We start from the raw sequence: 14,167 nt of genomic DNA, 5'->3' as shown, positions 1-14,167 counted from the left end.
AAAATCTCTAATTGTACATCTAGTTAATTCTAATTGCTGAAAATTCTATGGAATATTGTTCGTAACTAATGAAATGTTTTAGGAAATTTAAATTGTAATTTCTAGTACGATTTCTTATGTTTAGGGAGTGTTCTTGTCTGACCTATTGTACAATATGGTGGGTAAGGATTTCTTACGATGCCTAAATTCGTTTCCTTCGACGAGTGTTGTGCCAATGTTGTTTCTAACCAAAAGTAATAATAATAATAATAATATTATTATTAATATTAATTTATCCAGTATAGGAATGTTCTTATTTGATTTCATGTGCATCACAATGGTCATTTGTTCACAAGTGGTACCTAAGTTCAGTTTCAAAGTTCAAATGACTAAACTAAAAATTTCAAAGAAGCCTAAAATTTTGAATTTCTATGTCCTCAACCTTCCCTACTTCCAAGGGAATTCCACATAAATTTAATAGCCATCCAATCAATTTGAAAGGGAACTTAAGTTTAATTTCTATGTTAAAACATTCAAACCTGATATTTCCTAAGGGGCCTAAAGCTTGGTTATCTACATTCTCAGACTTTCCTAATTCTAAGGAAATTCCACAAGCATCCAAATGGTTAAATAATTTCAAATGGGATTTAGGTCTCTATGTTCTCAAAATTCCCTATGTCTAGGGGATATTCACCTAAGTTTCAGCATCTAATTCCAACATCCTAATTTAAGACGTTTAAGGTTGGTATAAGATTGTTTCCCAAAGGCAAGGTTTGTTTAAACTCTCTCTCTCTCTGATACCATCTTGTAAAACCCTGATTCTCAAAACTCGAGGATGATAAGCTCGAGTATGAGAACCCGAGTATTACACTATGAAGTGAACAACTTTACATCTAATCACTAGAAAATTTCATGACGTAAAACAAGGCAACTACCATGTAAACTAGAATATCAAGAGTAACAACGAGGAAGTTTAATACAAGTAAATGGAAGAAAAATGGAATCCCTCAATAGGGGAATTTTTATTACAATTCACGTATAATGCAAAGTTTAAAACAAGTAAATATGTAAACCCTAAAATATCAGTTGAGCTCCAATGGCTCAACTACATTCACATAGAGTTCTTCCTCGCCAAACTCCACCTCAGCCATCCCTAGAATCCCATCATAAGGGTCTCCACCTGTTCATCATACCTATGTCTATTAGGTGCAACCGCACAATTGGGTGAGTGAAAACTCAATGAAAATTTCCTGCAAGGATTCGTGCACATCAAGTTATTCCAACATAGTTTAAACCAATATATTAGATCATAATGAGGAGAATATGAATTTATATGTAATGTATGGAGGTACGAAGGTATGCTCAAGTCACAGTCTGGAGATGCACATCCAGCTGTCAAAATAAAGGGTCACCCAGATAGAACTAGTCACCCAGAAAAATACTCATAGGTACGCCTAAGGAGAACTAGCCACCAGGAAAAGGCCATGCAAGTGAGTGTGTCCAAGGATATCTCCTGAAAAAATACATGGGGTATTTTCAAGGAGTGTCTAATCCCGGAAAAGACTCATGTAAAGAAAAGCGTCCAAAGTGGCACAAACGCACAAGTTCTATGAGTTACACTAAAGTGTTAGGACTTTCAGTAAATCGAACAAAGTGCGGCTTACATTGAGCACTCGGAAAAGCTCATATGTCATACATGAATGTCATGTACCATGATGCTCATGCAAATTCCATAGGATTAACAAGATTACTCTCATAAGCATGATCAAGACTTGTGGTCTTTTAATAGGATATCTAACATTCAAATATGAGCTCAATATAAATTCATTTACTTTCCCAAGGTCCAAAGGAGGGCCCACATATGACATTTCAAACATATTAGGATAGTAATAGGATTACTACACATCTTAAGAAAAGAGATATCCCACTCCTAGTTTTCATTGTACATCTTATGAGGTAGAAGGATTATAGGAGTCATGATTCTTTTATGTACAAAATTGAGCAAGTACTAGGAAAACATAAGGTGCAATTCTAGATCATAGTTACTTAGTTATTAATCATATGGCTTGAGTAAGTTAACGAAATAACTCATATTCACCACATCCAAATAGGAACTAGAGGACCAAGTTCTTATTTGTAACATTCTAAGACTTCATTAGATTCAATTTATAACTATTTAACATATATAAGGAGTTAATGGAGTAAACCCATCATGGAAACAAGATTATCACTTCCTAGTGCAACAAGTAGAAATATACATGTACATAAGCAATTCCAAATATGGCATGGTGATCTTAAAGCAATTCTCATAAGATATGTTAGGGTAACATAAATTGAGGCATTCCTACATGCTTATCAATATCAATTCAAGTCTAAGGGAACCACGATCAATATTTTCACAATTACAATATCTTAAGCTTAATTATCTTAGAATTCGTTGAAATGAGGAAGCCAAGTGGGATATCCCTCACCTAGATTGGAAGTTCCTCTTGTCGTGAGATGTGGATGTAAAGATCCTAAAATCCAAGTAAGTGTATAATTAATCTTCTAATTCCAAATAATCTACTAGCTATGTACACTTTGATCTTTACTTACTTGATTGGACAGATTGCAAGTAAGAGTGTCTTCTAAGGTAAATAGTTGCTGGTTATACCTGGAGGAATTGTTATAAAACACTAGTGAGTTATGACCGAGTTGACTCGGTCGAGATTTTTAACTAACAATGAGTCGAATTAGTTTGTGAGAGTTCTATTAACTACAAGGTCCAAATGATAATTCCTTTGAGTCCAGTGCTACCCAAATCATCCAAAGATAATTGGAATCAGCTTGACTCAGTTGGGAAACTAACTGAGTCAGCCCGTTACTAAGTATAGAGTTGACTCAGTTGGAAAACCGGTCAAGCCAGCCCTCCAATGGGCAAATCTAGGATGCCCATGGTTGGGCTTCTGGCTGACCGGGGCGGGTTACTTCCCAGGCCCAACTGAGTCAAGTCTTTTGAGTCTGAAATGGTCTTGAGTCATTGACTCAGTGGTGACTCAACTCAGTCGAGTCTTTTCGACTAACAGCGTGCCACATCATGAACAGGTCTGAGACCGATTCATGGTGCTGATCATTGCTCAAGGCAAAACGATCTCAGTCATGGATTCAGATCAGGGTTTTCACCCTGGAACGTGTAGCTGAGTCACTCAACTCGTGATCGAGTTGTGAAGATTGTGAACACAGTCAGCCGAGTAGATTGATTTCTACAGTAATTGAGAGAGGATTGACGCAGATTACCTGATCCAGGACGCTATTTGGATGCTGAAAGGGGGTTTGTATATGGCGTGCGTTGCTCCGCATTCGTTGGAATCAAAAGTACATCTCCATGACTTGGTTATGGTTGTTGTTTTGGGATGATATGGGCTTAGCTGAGCAGACCATTGGGTTAGGTTAGGAATGGATCTGACGTATGGCTGTAACAGGGGCAGTTTTGGTTTCGATACTTGAACCGTGGCTGAGGTTACGAACTGGACTAATAGGGCATATGGCGAGCCCGAAGAGCTTCAGACGACCGACTGGAAATTCATTCCAGCAACCAGTTCACACTCTCTTTCTCCTCCTATCTCTATCTTTCTCTCCTTCCTACGCTCTCTCGCTCTCACACTGCAGGGAGAAGAGTTGGACCAATCCCTGACTCGTTTTGGGCTGAGTTGAATTGCTACACGGGCATGCAACTCGCTCGGCTGCGCTCTCCTACTCTCTCTATCTCTCCTTTCCTATTTCGTCTCTCTTTCTTCCTTTGGATTCACCCTTATACATGGCTATTTATAGCCGTTCTGTTTCTGGAAATATCCACAGTTAATCACAAAGATTAACGCGGAGATAACACGAGTTAGCCGAGAATGGCTTACCATCAAGGTCTTCTAGTGCATTAGATCTAGTGTAGGGGACTATACGACTACCCAGATGGACTTTAATTGGGGTGGGCCGCATGAAGAACGACCTAGATAAGTGAATGGGCCAGTTTTATAGAACGTGGGTCGACCGGCCAGATCGGGGAAGATGATCCACTGGTCATGGTGATTTTTCAACTAACGGCTAATTTCATGATCGGAGACGCTTAAATGGTTTGGATTGGGCCCAAGAGGCTCGTGGGGTCCATATTATGGTGAGGTATGGGCCGTTGATGACAATACTCGCTAAAACGAAGTTAGTTCGAGATGTGGCTGCGTCTTGCCAGTATCTCGGCTTCCTTACGAGATATTCTGGACAACCCTAGTTCAAACGTCCCAGATCTCTCGAATGAAGCTTCCAGAAGTTGGAGAAGGGTGGAGATCGTTCCAACCCAAAATAGCAGTTATTTTACCGCCTTTCGCTACGTAGGGTTTCATTTCTGGAAATCGTAGGGCTGATGTGGATTTTCTCTGCGCACGTGGATGGAGTCTGACAACTCCGAACGGCTAGATTTCTAGCAAGGCAACGGACGTGGATTGCCTACTCCTGCTAGCATCTTCCTTTCCCAACGTCTGACTGATCGTTACTCGTGCTTACGAGTGTGACTTCCGTCCATGGACCCAAACATGTTTAGGGTCGGTGGGACCCTATCTAGAGGATGGATGATTTGGATTTTCCAAACAGGGTCTGATGGTGGGCCAATATCAGCAACAGATGAACCGTCTGTTTGAAATTCTGATGGGCGGGAAAGGATTCTAAAAAAATCTGGAGTTTTTGATTTCCATCGGGTTAACACTTGTTTGACCCAATGCTAAGGCGCTATGCACGGCATGTGCACATTATCTGTGCACACACACAGATCGAATGTGGGGTCCGTGAAGTGATCAACATTAATCCACGCCGTTCATTCTTCTCGGGCGATCTCGAAAGTACTTACGGTTAAGGATTAGTTAGTCTTAACATTTTGGAGTTTATTATTTGGGGTCATATTATAACTAGATGTTGTTAACCCAATGGTGGTCGTTTTAGTTAAGTTTAAAGGTGGGTCCTACTTGCGAATTTATCCTAGATGAGGGTTGATCATTTCAATTGGGCTGTTAGTTTTTATTCTCGATATTAAGTTGGTAATCCTAAGGCGCGGTTACAGGAAGATAGAATCTTTCTTAGCATTGGGACCTTGTTACTGGGTTTAGGTTAGATCGTAGTTGTTGGAAAGCGAGGTGATTGGTCCCATCTCAAGTTGAAATTTATAGTAAAATTTGAGGGTCATTGCACATGTCTAAAGTTATTTAGATCTTTATAACAACACCTGAGTATAGAAAATACGGGGTGTTACACGCACTGGAGAATCGAAGGCGTGGAAAAACACCCGAGGCGATGGGAGAAAAAGAAGTTCCCTGGAAAGCGAAACTTAAAGAGCTACGAGGTCAAATCGACGACATATGCCAAGCCTACCACGCACAGGTTCCGACCTCAATAGAAGCAATGCCGCAATTGAACCACCATTCACCGATGACATCATGTAAGCCTAACTCCCGTCCAGGTTCATGATGCCACAGATTACCCCTTACTCTGGGTCCGTCGACCTGGGTGAGCATTTAGAATCCTCTAAGGCATGGATAGAACTTCATGATGCCTTGACCGTGGTGATGTGCAGGGCATTTTCCTTAACTTTGTCAAGAGCAGCTCGGAAATGGTTTCGACAGTTAAAACCAAAATCCTTCAGTTCGTTCGTGCAGCTTAGCAAGGTCTTCATCACTAAATTCATTGAAGCAAAGGACAGACGAAAGCCGACAACCCACCTCCTTACTATTTCTCAGAAGGAGGATGAGCTGCTTAAGGATCACATCAAACGCTTCAACCAAGAAGTAATGCAAGTGGAGGACTTTTCAGATTAGATAGCCCTGACAACCATGATGGTTGGCCTGAAGGAGGGGAGATTTCTTTTCTCAATCGGCAAAAACCCCCCAATGACGTTAGACGACCTTCTCAACCGGGCTCAAAAGTATTCCAACACCGAAGTGTTGTTCAGCTCTTGCAAGGCTACTTGGAGTGTCGGGAGCTCAGTTAAGGAAAAGAAGCATAAAGAAGAGCCCCCTCCCAGCATTAACAATAAGAGGAGGAGAGACGACGACTCTGCGAGACAACATCTAAGCCAATGACCTGATAACAGGTTTCGGTCTTACACCCTCTTGAACGCTACGCCTAAGTGGGTCCTCATGGAAGTTCGTGATAAAAGACTCATGAAATGGCCGAACTGAATGAGGACTGATGCCGACAAGTGGGATAAGCGAAAGTACTGTCACTTTAACTGCAACCACGGTCACACCACCAGTGACTATTTCAACGTCAAGGAGGAGATCAAAGCCATCATCCATGTCAGACACCTGTGTGATTATGTTAATAGGAGGGAGGAATGACGAAATCAGAGGAACGAGCAGCAGGAAAATGGGAGTGACAATGAGGCTACGGGTGAAATTCGCACCATCTTTGGTGGGCTTATGAGAGGAGGAGATTCGAACCGAGCTTGCAAGCCCGAAGCATCAACTGCACCAGCCCGGAACACTACATCCACCTCACTTGTCGACCTCCGAAAGAGAAAAAAATGGTCCCCTCCGAACTAACGTTCATCGAAGAGGACTCTCGCGGAATCCACCATCCCCATGATGATGCCCTAGTGGTGGCCATGACTATAGCCAACCGCAAGGTGTTTCAGATTTTAGTGGATATTGGCAGCTCGGCCGACATCCTCTTCATGTCACCTTCGAAAAAATGGGGATTAGAAGCTCTCGACTCCAACCGATCTAAACAGTGAAGCCGACCAACAGGTTTGGACGTTGTATGTCAACGGTTCTTCCAATTATAAAAGCATCGGGGCCAGGATAGTCCTCGAGGCACCAAACGAGACCTGCACACATGCCTTGAGATTTGGATTCCAAAAGTCGAATAATGTGGCAGAATACAAAGCACTGCTTGCCGGACTCAGGTTGGCGGCAGTAATGGGGGCCCATACTCTGAAAGTCCACAGTGATTCACAACTCATCATCAACCAGGTCGCCAACTAGTATCACACCACGGAAGAGAAAATGATCGCTTATCTTTAGAAAGCACAAGAACTTATCAGTAAGTTCTAAAAATGTGAAGTCAGATGCACTGGCAAAGTTGGCCATGATGACTAAAGATGACATTCCAAAATCAATTCCCATCGAGTTCTAGTCAGAATCGAGCATCAATGAGTCTGACCAAGAAACTGCTTGTCCCATCATCTTGACCCCGAACTGGTTAAACCCAATTGCCAAGTATCTTCGAGATGGCAAGCTACCTGAAGACAGGCTCAAGGTGCGCAAGGTCTGAGCTAGGTCAGCTCAGTATACCATGGTGGGAGACATCCTATACAAAAAAGGTTTTTCTTTACCTTATCTAAGGTGTCTCTGACCTGAGGAGGCCGAGTACGTCTTAAGAGAAATACATGAATGAAATGGCGGAAACCATTCCAGTGGCCGAGCCCTTGCCCATAAGGTCATCCGATAAGGATACTTTTGGCCAACCGTCTAGGAAGATGCCAAGTAGTATACCCAAAAATGCAACAGTATAAAAGATTCATGACGATACATCGTTAACCACCTGAGCAACTGACCCTCATGACCGGACCATGGTCGTTCGCCCAATGGGGGATAAACATCATCGGCCCATTGCCAACGGGCAAAGGCCAGACCAAGTTTGTTGTCGTCGCAGTCAACTACTTCACTAAATAGGCCGAGGCCGAGGCACTGGCCAAGATTACTAAGCAGAAGTTTACCAACTTCATCTGAAAAAATATCATATGCCAGTATGGGATCCCACATATAATCGTCTTGGACAACGGTAAGCAATTTGACAATGATCGGTTCCGAGGCATATGTGGAGGGCTCGGAATTTGTAATGCTTATTCGTCACCTCGGCAGCCCCGAGCTAACGGCCAAGTAGAGGTGGTTAACAAGATCATTAAAAATCACCTCAGAACTAAGCTCGAAAAGGCCAAAGGGCCCTGGTTCGAGGAGCTTCCCTATGTCCACTAAGCATATCGAACTACTGCTTGGACGTCTATAGGAGAAACTCCATTCTCCCAATGGGGTAAAGGTTGTCGTTTTAGTTAAGATAGAGCTCCCTACTGTGCAAATTCAATCATACAATGAATCTCAAAACGCCGAGCAAATGACTTTGAGCCTCGATCTACTCGAAGAGGATAGGGAGCAAGCACAACTGAAGACTGCGACTCGCCGACAGTAGGTCGCATGGTTTTACAACTCTCAAGTGAAGGTGAGAAGATTCCGGGTGAGAGACCTAGTCCTCCGAAAAACCTTCTAAAATACCAAGGAGCTGGTTCAGGAACCCTAGGGCCAAACTCGGAAGGACCCTACAAGATAACAGGCACGACCCAGCCACATATAGACTTAAAGACATGGATGGACGACCTCTACCACACCTGTGGAATGCGGAACACTTGAAGATCTACTATCTATAATGATCGATTAGGTCTCAGGACGGAAATAATCGACCTATGAGGTTAGAACGACTTGTTTACTTGTATAACAGAATCTACAATAAAAGTTCCTGAGCTCAGGAAGTTCAAAATTCTACTTATTTTTTTAGCTACTCGGACTACATGGCCTATTATGAGGATTTCCCTTAGTGCAAAGGAAAATAATCCTCTTGTCAAGTTGCTCGGCCTATTGTGAACAAGTCAGTGTAGTGAATTCCTCGTATTCTACAAGGGCAGGGCTTCCCTAAAGAAAAAGGGAAGAATTCCTCCCAAATACCTCGACCACCCGAGCTACATTACTGACTACGAGGACTTCCCTTGATACAAGAGAAGAAAGTCCACCAAACTCCTCTTTCGCACCACCCCCAAGGTCAAGGGAGCAGAATTTCTTTTAGAATCTATTACTCGAGCTGCGAAGAAGGTTCTTTGCGCCCAGTTCACGACTATGTCGGCTATTTCAAAGACTAACCATTTTGCTGACCTATCAACTCAAGCCATTATGTTTGACTTGATACTATCTGCCTTGCATACTAGTCATGCTATAAATAATTTATCAACTACAGGCTCAAAAGCTTAACCACTACATGCACGGTTGACATGCAATCATACAAAAAGGAATAACATAAATCTTTCAAAAAGTAAAATTTCCATTGATAAAATTTCAAAGTACAAAAAGATAACTACAAGTATGGGGGGCGACGAGGTTAATCAGTTCGAGGAGGTTGCTCAGGTTTGGCCACTTTAGAAGGAGGACCATGGGAGGATCCCTCATCTAGACCACTTAGGTCAAGCTCGGGATATCTTCCTTTGACTTCTTCGAGGCACTTATCATAACCCAGGTTATATTAAACCTCTACCAAGTCGGCCATCTCCTTGAAGGTTTTATACTCCTCCACAGCAGCAGCATGAGCTGATGAGACAGATGCTTCCACATTGGCTAATTTCGCCTCTGACCTCGTGGCCTTGGCCTCTGCTTCAGTCCTTCCCTCCTCAGACTTGGTGACGCATGTCCTCACCCCCTCCAGGTCGGTTCGGGCCGAGCTCTCACTTTTCCGAGCCTCCTCCAGCTCGGTCCATGCCGAGCTCTCACTCTTTCAAGCCTCCTCCAGCTAGATCTTCAGAGCGGCCTACTCCTCCCCAGACTTCTTTCGGGTCTCCTCCAGTGAAGCCCTTAGAATAACTTGCTCCTCTGTGGACTTTGTTAGGGCTTCATAAAGGGCCTCGACCTTCTCGGTCTTTGACTTGGGGTTAGCCTTGTCTTGCTCACACTACTCTGCGACCCGCACCATCGAACGACGTACTGACAGGATAGTAGAGACGAGTTGGAAAACAAAGCCTGTTAAGACACCAATAGTGAAGACAAAACAAAGATAAAGAAGAGAAACCAACTTTATAGCACATAGCTGCTAGGTCGTCCAGTATCATCTGAGGATGGGCATTGACCATCTTAGTGATTTCATCTTCTAGGGTGTGCTTAGCTATCCACTTAGCCAGGCCATTCATGTAATAGCCGATAAGGAGGGAGCTCGGCTTTTCAGCCTCGTTCACCGGTTGGGCTGAGGTCTCACCCTCATAAACCCAAACTTTAGCTACTATAAGTTGAAGATCCCTAGCAGTGGGAATCTCTTCCTGAGCTGGAGGAGATTTTAAGTCTACTACCTTTGGAGTCGTCGAGTGAGGAGGATCAGCTAAGGAGGAGACACCCTGAGCCCCATCACCCGAAGCGGCCAAGAGGGGCTTCTCGGTCACGGCCAGAGAAGCTAGGGATAATTGCTCAACCATAAACTCCACTCAGAGCTCCGATGTAAGGCTCGTATCATAGTTTATACCGTTCCGTAGGTTTTCGCGGTCCTCTCGGTCAAATTCCAGCAACCCTCGACCTGTATCCGACGTTTGCGCGTAATCCTAGGTCGAGTCCTACATATCGGAGTCGACCCGACTTGAAACTTGTACCCCTATGACCATGCCGTCACCGCGGTTCCAACACTACGACTCGTGTACCGATCCAATACCCAAGCTAGGAGATGTGGGCCCACGTTTACCTCGAGAAAAAATGGCGCATGTTGCGAATTTCGAGAGAATCTCTGCAACATGTCCCATCAATCAATCAAGTCAAGTACACACCATACCACAAGTACAAGCAACCCATCCCTTTCCCCTTCCCAAAGTCAACTTTCTCTCTCTTAACCCATCCCTTTCTTACAACTCCATCACTCCACCCATCACCCATTACTCCATCCTTTATCATCCCACACTTCTCTCTCTCCCTCATTTCTCAAACAATCTCCCAAGCAACAAAATTCCAACGTCTAAGCCTTCTAAGAACAATCCAAGTATGGCCCATTTTCCTACCCTCTTATCTCCCGTCTCAACCATTCATTCATCATCTACCTCCATCAAAATTGAAGGCAAGGAGCATAGGAGTCCAATGAGCTAAAGGTGTGCAATAGGTGGGTGATCCCACGTTGATTTCAATTTCTAAGGGCCCACTTATTGTGGGACCCACTTGATGTATGCATTGTACTAGGGAGGGCCCAATAGTGGCGGGGTCCCTTCCCTTCTCATTTTCTCTCTCTCTCTCTCTCTCTTATGGATGTCAGTGTGTGTGTGTGTGTGTGTGGCCCACCATGAAGTATGTAACTTATCCATGCCATCCACCTTTGTAAGACTCACTTGATGGATGTGTTGGATCTACACCGTTTAGCCTGTTACCGGGCCTGGATTGAAGGAAAAAACACAAATATCAAATCAATCCAAATAGGTAAGCCACGTCCATACGGGACCCACCATGATGTCTGTATTGAATCCATACCATCCAGCGTCCAAGGACGCTAGACGTGGCCACCAGTGGAGTGTGTGAACTGACAGTGGGGTATGGTTAACAGTGTAGTGTGAACTGATGGTGGAGTGTACAAACCAGCTAGCAAAAGAAAAGGGGAGAGAGAGAGAGAGAGAGAGAGAGAGAGAGAGAGATAATAATAATATTTTAATATATACATATAGCATATGTATTGTGGTGGACCACACGTGTGGACCCACCATGATGGATAAGTTAGATCCCACCATCCAGAACGTCTAGAGGGTTTGGACGGTGGGCATTTTAAAGGTGTTTATATATGATATTATAATATATCTTATATATTATATTATATTATATTATATATATATATATATATTGTAGCTACTCAGCTGTTACAGCTGACATCTGCAGCTTGTGGGTCCCACCAGGTATGTGTTATATCAAGCCATCCATTCATCTGGCACACCACATGCGCCCCAACTTGATGGATGTTTTTCCATCCAAACCGTCCATCAATCTGGCGTGCCACTCCAGGTATGACCCCACCATGATGCATGTGTTGTACCCCTACTGTCCATCTGTATGTGGACGTGGGGCCACTGTGAAGTCTGGGTCTTACCACCGTCTAATACGCTGGACGGGTGGAACCCACCACTGTTAGATGTGATTCATCCATCTGACCATCCATTTGGTGAGCTATCTTAAGCGGACCACGTAGGTGGACCCCACTCTGATGTATCGGTTTATCCAAACCATCCATCCATTTGGGGGGCCGGTCCTAGGCTTAAGAAGAAAAATAAGACAGATCTAGTATCAAGTGGACCACACTACAGAAGACAGTGGAGTTGAACGTCAACCATTGAAACCCCCTTTGGGTTACAGCAATTTTGAATCAGTATAATATTTATTTTTTCACCCTGTTCAGGTCTTTAACCTTATGAACAGTATGGATGGGAAATAAATACTATGGTGGGCCCATTGGAATTTAACTGTGGAAATCATCATCACCACTGCCATTTGTGGTATGGTCCAGATGATCCTTTGGAGATGATTCATTTTTTAATGCTCTATAATGATCTCTAACAATGGATGAATGGTGTATTGGAATCGGCCTACTTGATTGGCCCATTTGATTCAGCGCATTTAATCGGCCCATTTGATTCGGCTCATTTGATCGGCCCATTTGAATCAGTCCATTTGATTCGACCCATTTGATTCAGCCCATTTGATAAGGCCCGATGTTATATATATATATATATATATATATATATATATATATATATATATATATATATATATATATATATATATTGGCCTATGAGTGGGGCCTAATGTGATGCATATATGCCCCATAAGCGAGGCTCATTATGATGTATATTAGGCCCTTGTATGAGACCATGTGCCCATTATATGATTGGCCCTATGAGCGTCATTCCTTGGGAGTAATGTTGGTTAATGGTCCACATTGATGGGCAATGATGGTTGGACATCCACATTTTAACTTTCCCTTAGGCCTTGTTAGGCCCATTCTCATCATTCTCTAGTGGGTTAACCCAAACGCTTGGGCCCCATTGATTTTAATTGATCCATCATCGACCGTCCATCTATGGACCTTGTCTTGTGTCAAGGTTGATTATCGATGCCGATTATCGGTGCCGATTGTTGACACCGACTACTATTGCCGATTATGAGTTTGTGATAGCATAGCATTATGATACATGCCCATACGCATCATCTGTATGTTTGTTATGAGCTATGATTGGCCATTGCATATGCCCTAGTGTAGGTGCTTTATGGGACTCCCTGATAGGTAGAGTTACCCCACATGAGCGCACGGTATGCATAGGATTGATGCATGATTGGACTGCGTGACTCATGCACTTTATATTTGTGTGATTGTGATTACTGTATGCCTAGCGACATCAGGGCCATAGCCTCCACAGATACATCATGGGTGGTCGGATTGGATATCAGAAATACTGTTTCTAGCATTAGGGCACCATAAATGTCCCTGAGTGAAAATTCCTAAACCTGATGGTACTAGGGATGACTCTAACATCGAGACCGAGTGGAAACATAAGCGCCCGAGTGCCGAATACCAGGAGGCCGCGTCTCCCACTATGTTGTGGTCGGTTGAAAAAGGGTGTGGCCTTACTTGCTTGAGGGTAGGGGGCATTGCCAGGCTGAGTTTGACCAGCTCGTGAATGGGTCCACTATCGATGTGCTGGATAGGTATTGGCAAACTATTGGCCAGGCGAACAGTGAGGTTTCTTACGCCCAGTTGGACTTTGCACCTGGGAAAGGGGCAGTGCCATTTGGAGTGTACTAAACCCCAGTAATTATTCAGAGTGAGAACCGTACTAATATTTGATGCCCTAGTGAGGAGCTGCATTGATATGTGGATGAGGATTGGCATGCATGAGTTGCATTTCGCATCGCATGGCCTTGATATAGCCGATAGCATTCATGTTTTGCACCGCATAGCCTTAGTACGGCTGCTTACATTCATGTACTCATCAGCATGATTCCACATTACTCTGTCATTACATTCTGAGCACGCCCATATTACGCACACATTTACACCACCCTCTAAGCTTTCTATAAGCTTATGCATGATTGATGCGTGCAGGTGATGCCAGGACGCACCTGTAGCTTCACCGCAGTAGGAGCATGTAGTCGGGCTTTAGGAGTTTTTGTTATCATTACCTTGTATTTCCCTTCATATGCATTGCACTTTAAAGTTTTTTTTATCATAGTGGATTTTGTGATGGTGTTCATGTAGTTATTATTCGTGAGTTATGCTTATGGTTGTGCTCATAACAAATCATTATGTTAGAAATCCTCCTTGTAGAATCCTAGGATCGGAACCTGGTGTATGGGTGCCGGGAGCTGATAATGGGGTACTATGCAGGCTGTCGGTGCCAGATTCGGCA

At 43.5% G+C, this 14,167-nt stretch overlaps 1 protein-coding gene across 1 annotated transcript in view; it reads right to left on the bottom strand.

Moving 5' to 3' along the window:
- Positions 1-968: 968 nt before the first annotated feature.
- LOC131223790 (uncharacterized) overlaps positions 969-14,167 on the bottom strand; it is a 31,575-nt gene continuing 18,376 nt past the window's right edge. Inside the window, exon 3 of the transcript XR_009160694.1 lies at positions 969-1,229. The gene's annotated coding sequence lies outside the window, so the exon portion shown is untranslated. The remainder of the gene's footprint in view (positions 1,230-14,167) is intronic.

This window comes from Magnolia sinica, chromosome 13 (assembly GCF_029962835.1).
Source record: "Magnolia sinica isolate HGM2019 chromosome 13, MsV1, whole genome shotgun sequence".
In the NCBI taxonomy this organism is placed as follows: Eukaryota; Viridiplantae; Streptophyta; class Magnoliopsida; order Magnoliales; family Magnoliaceae; genus Magnolia; species Magnolia sinica.
This window is presented reverse-complemented; position numbering and strand designations above follow the sequence as displayed.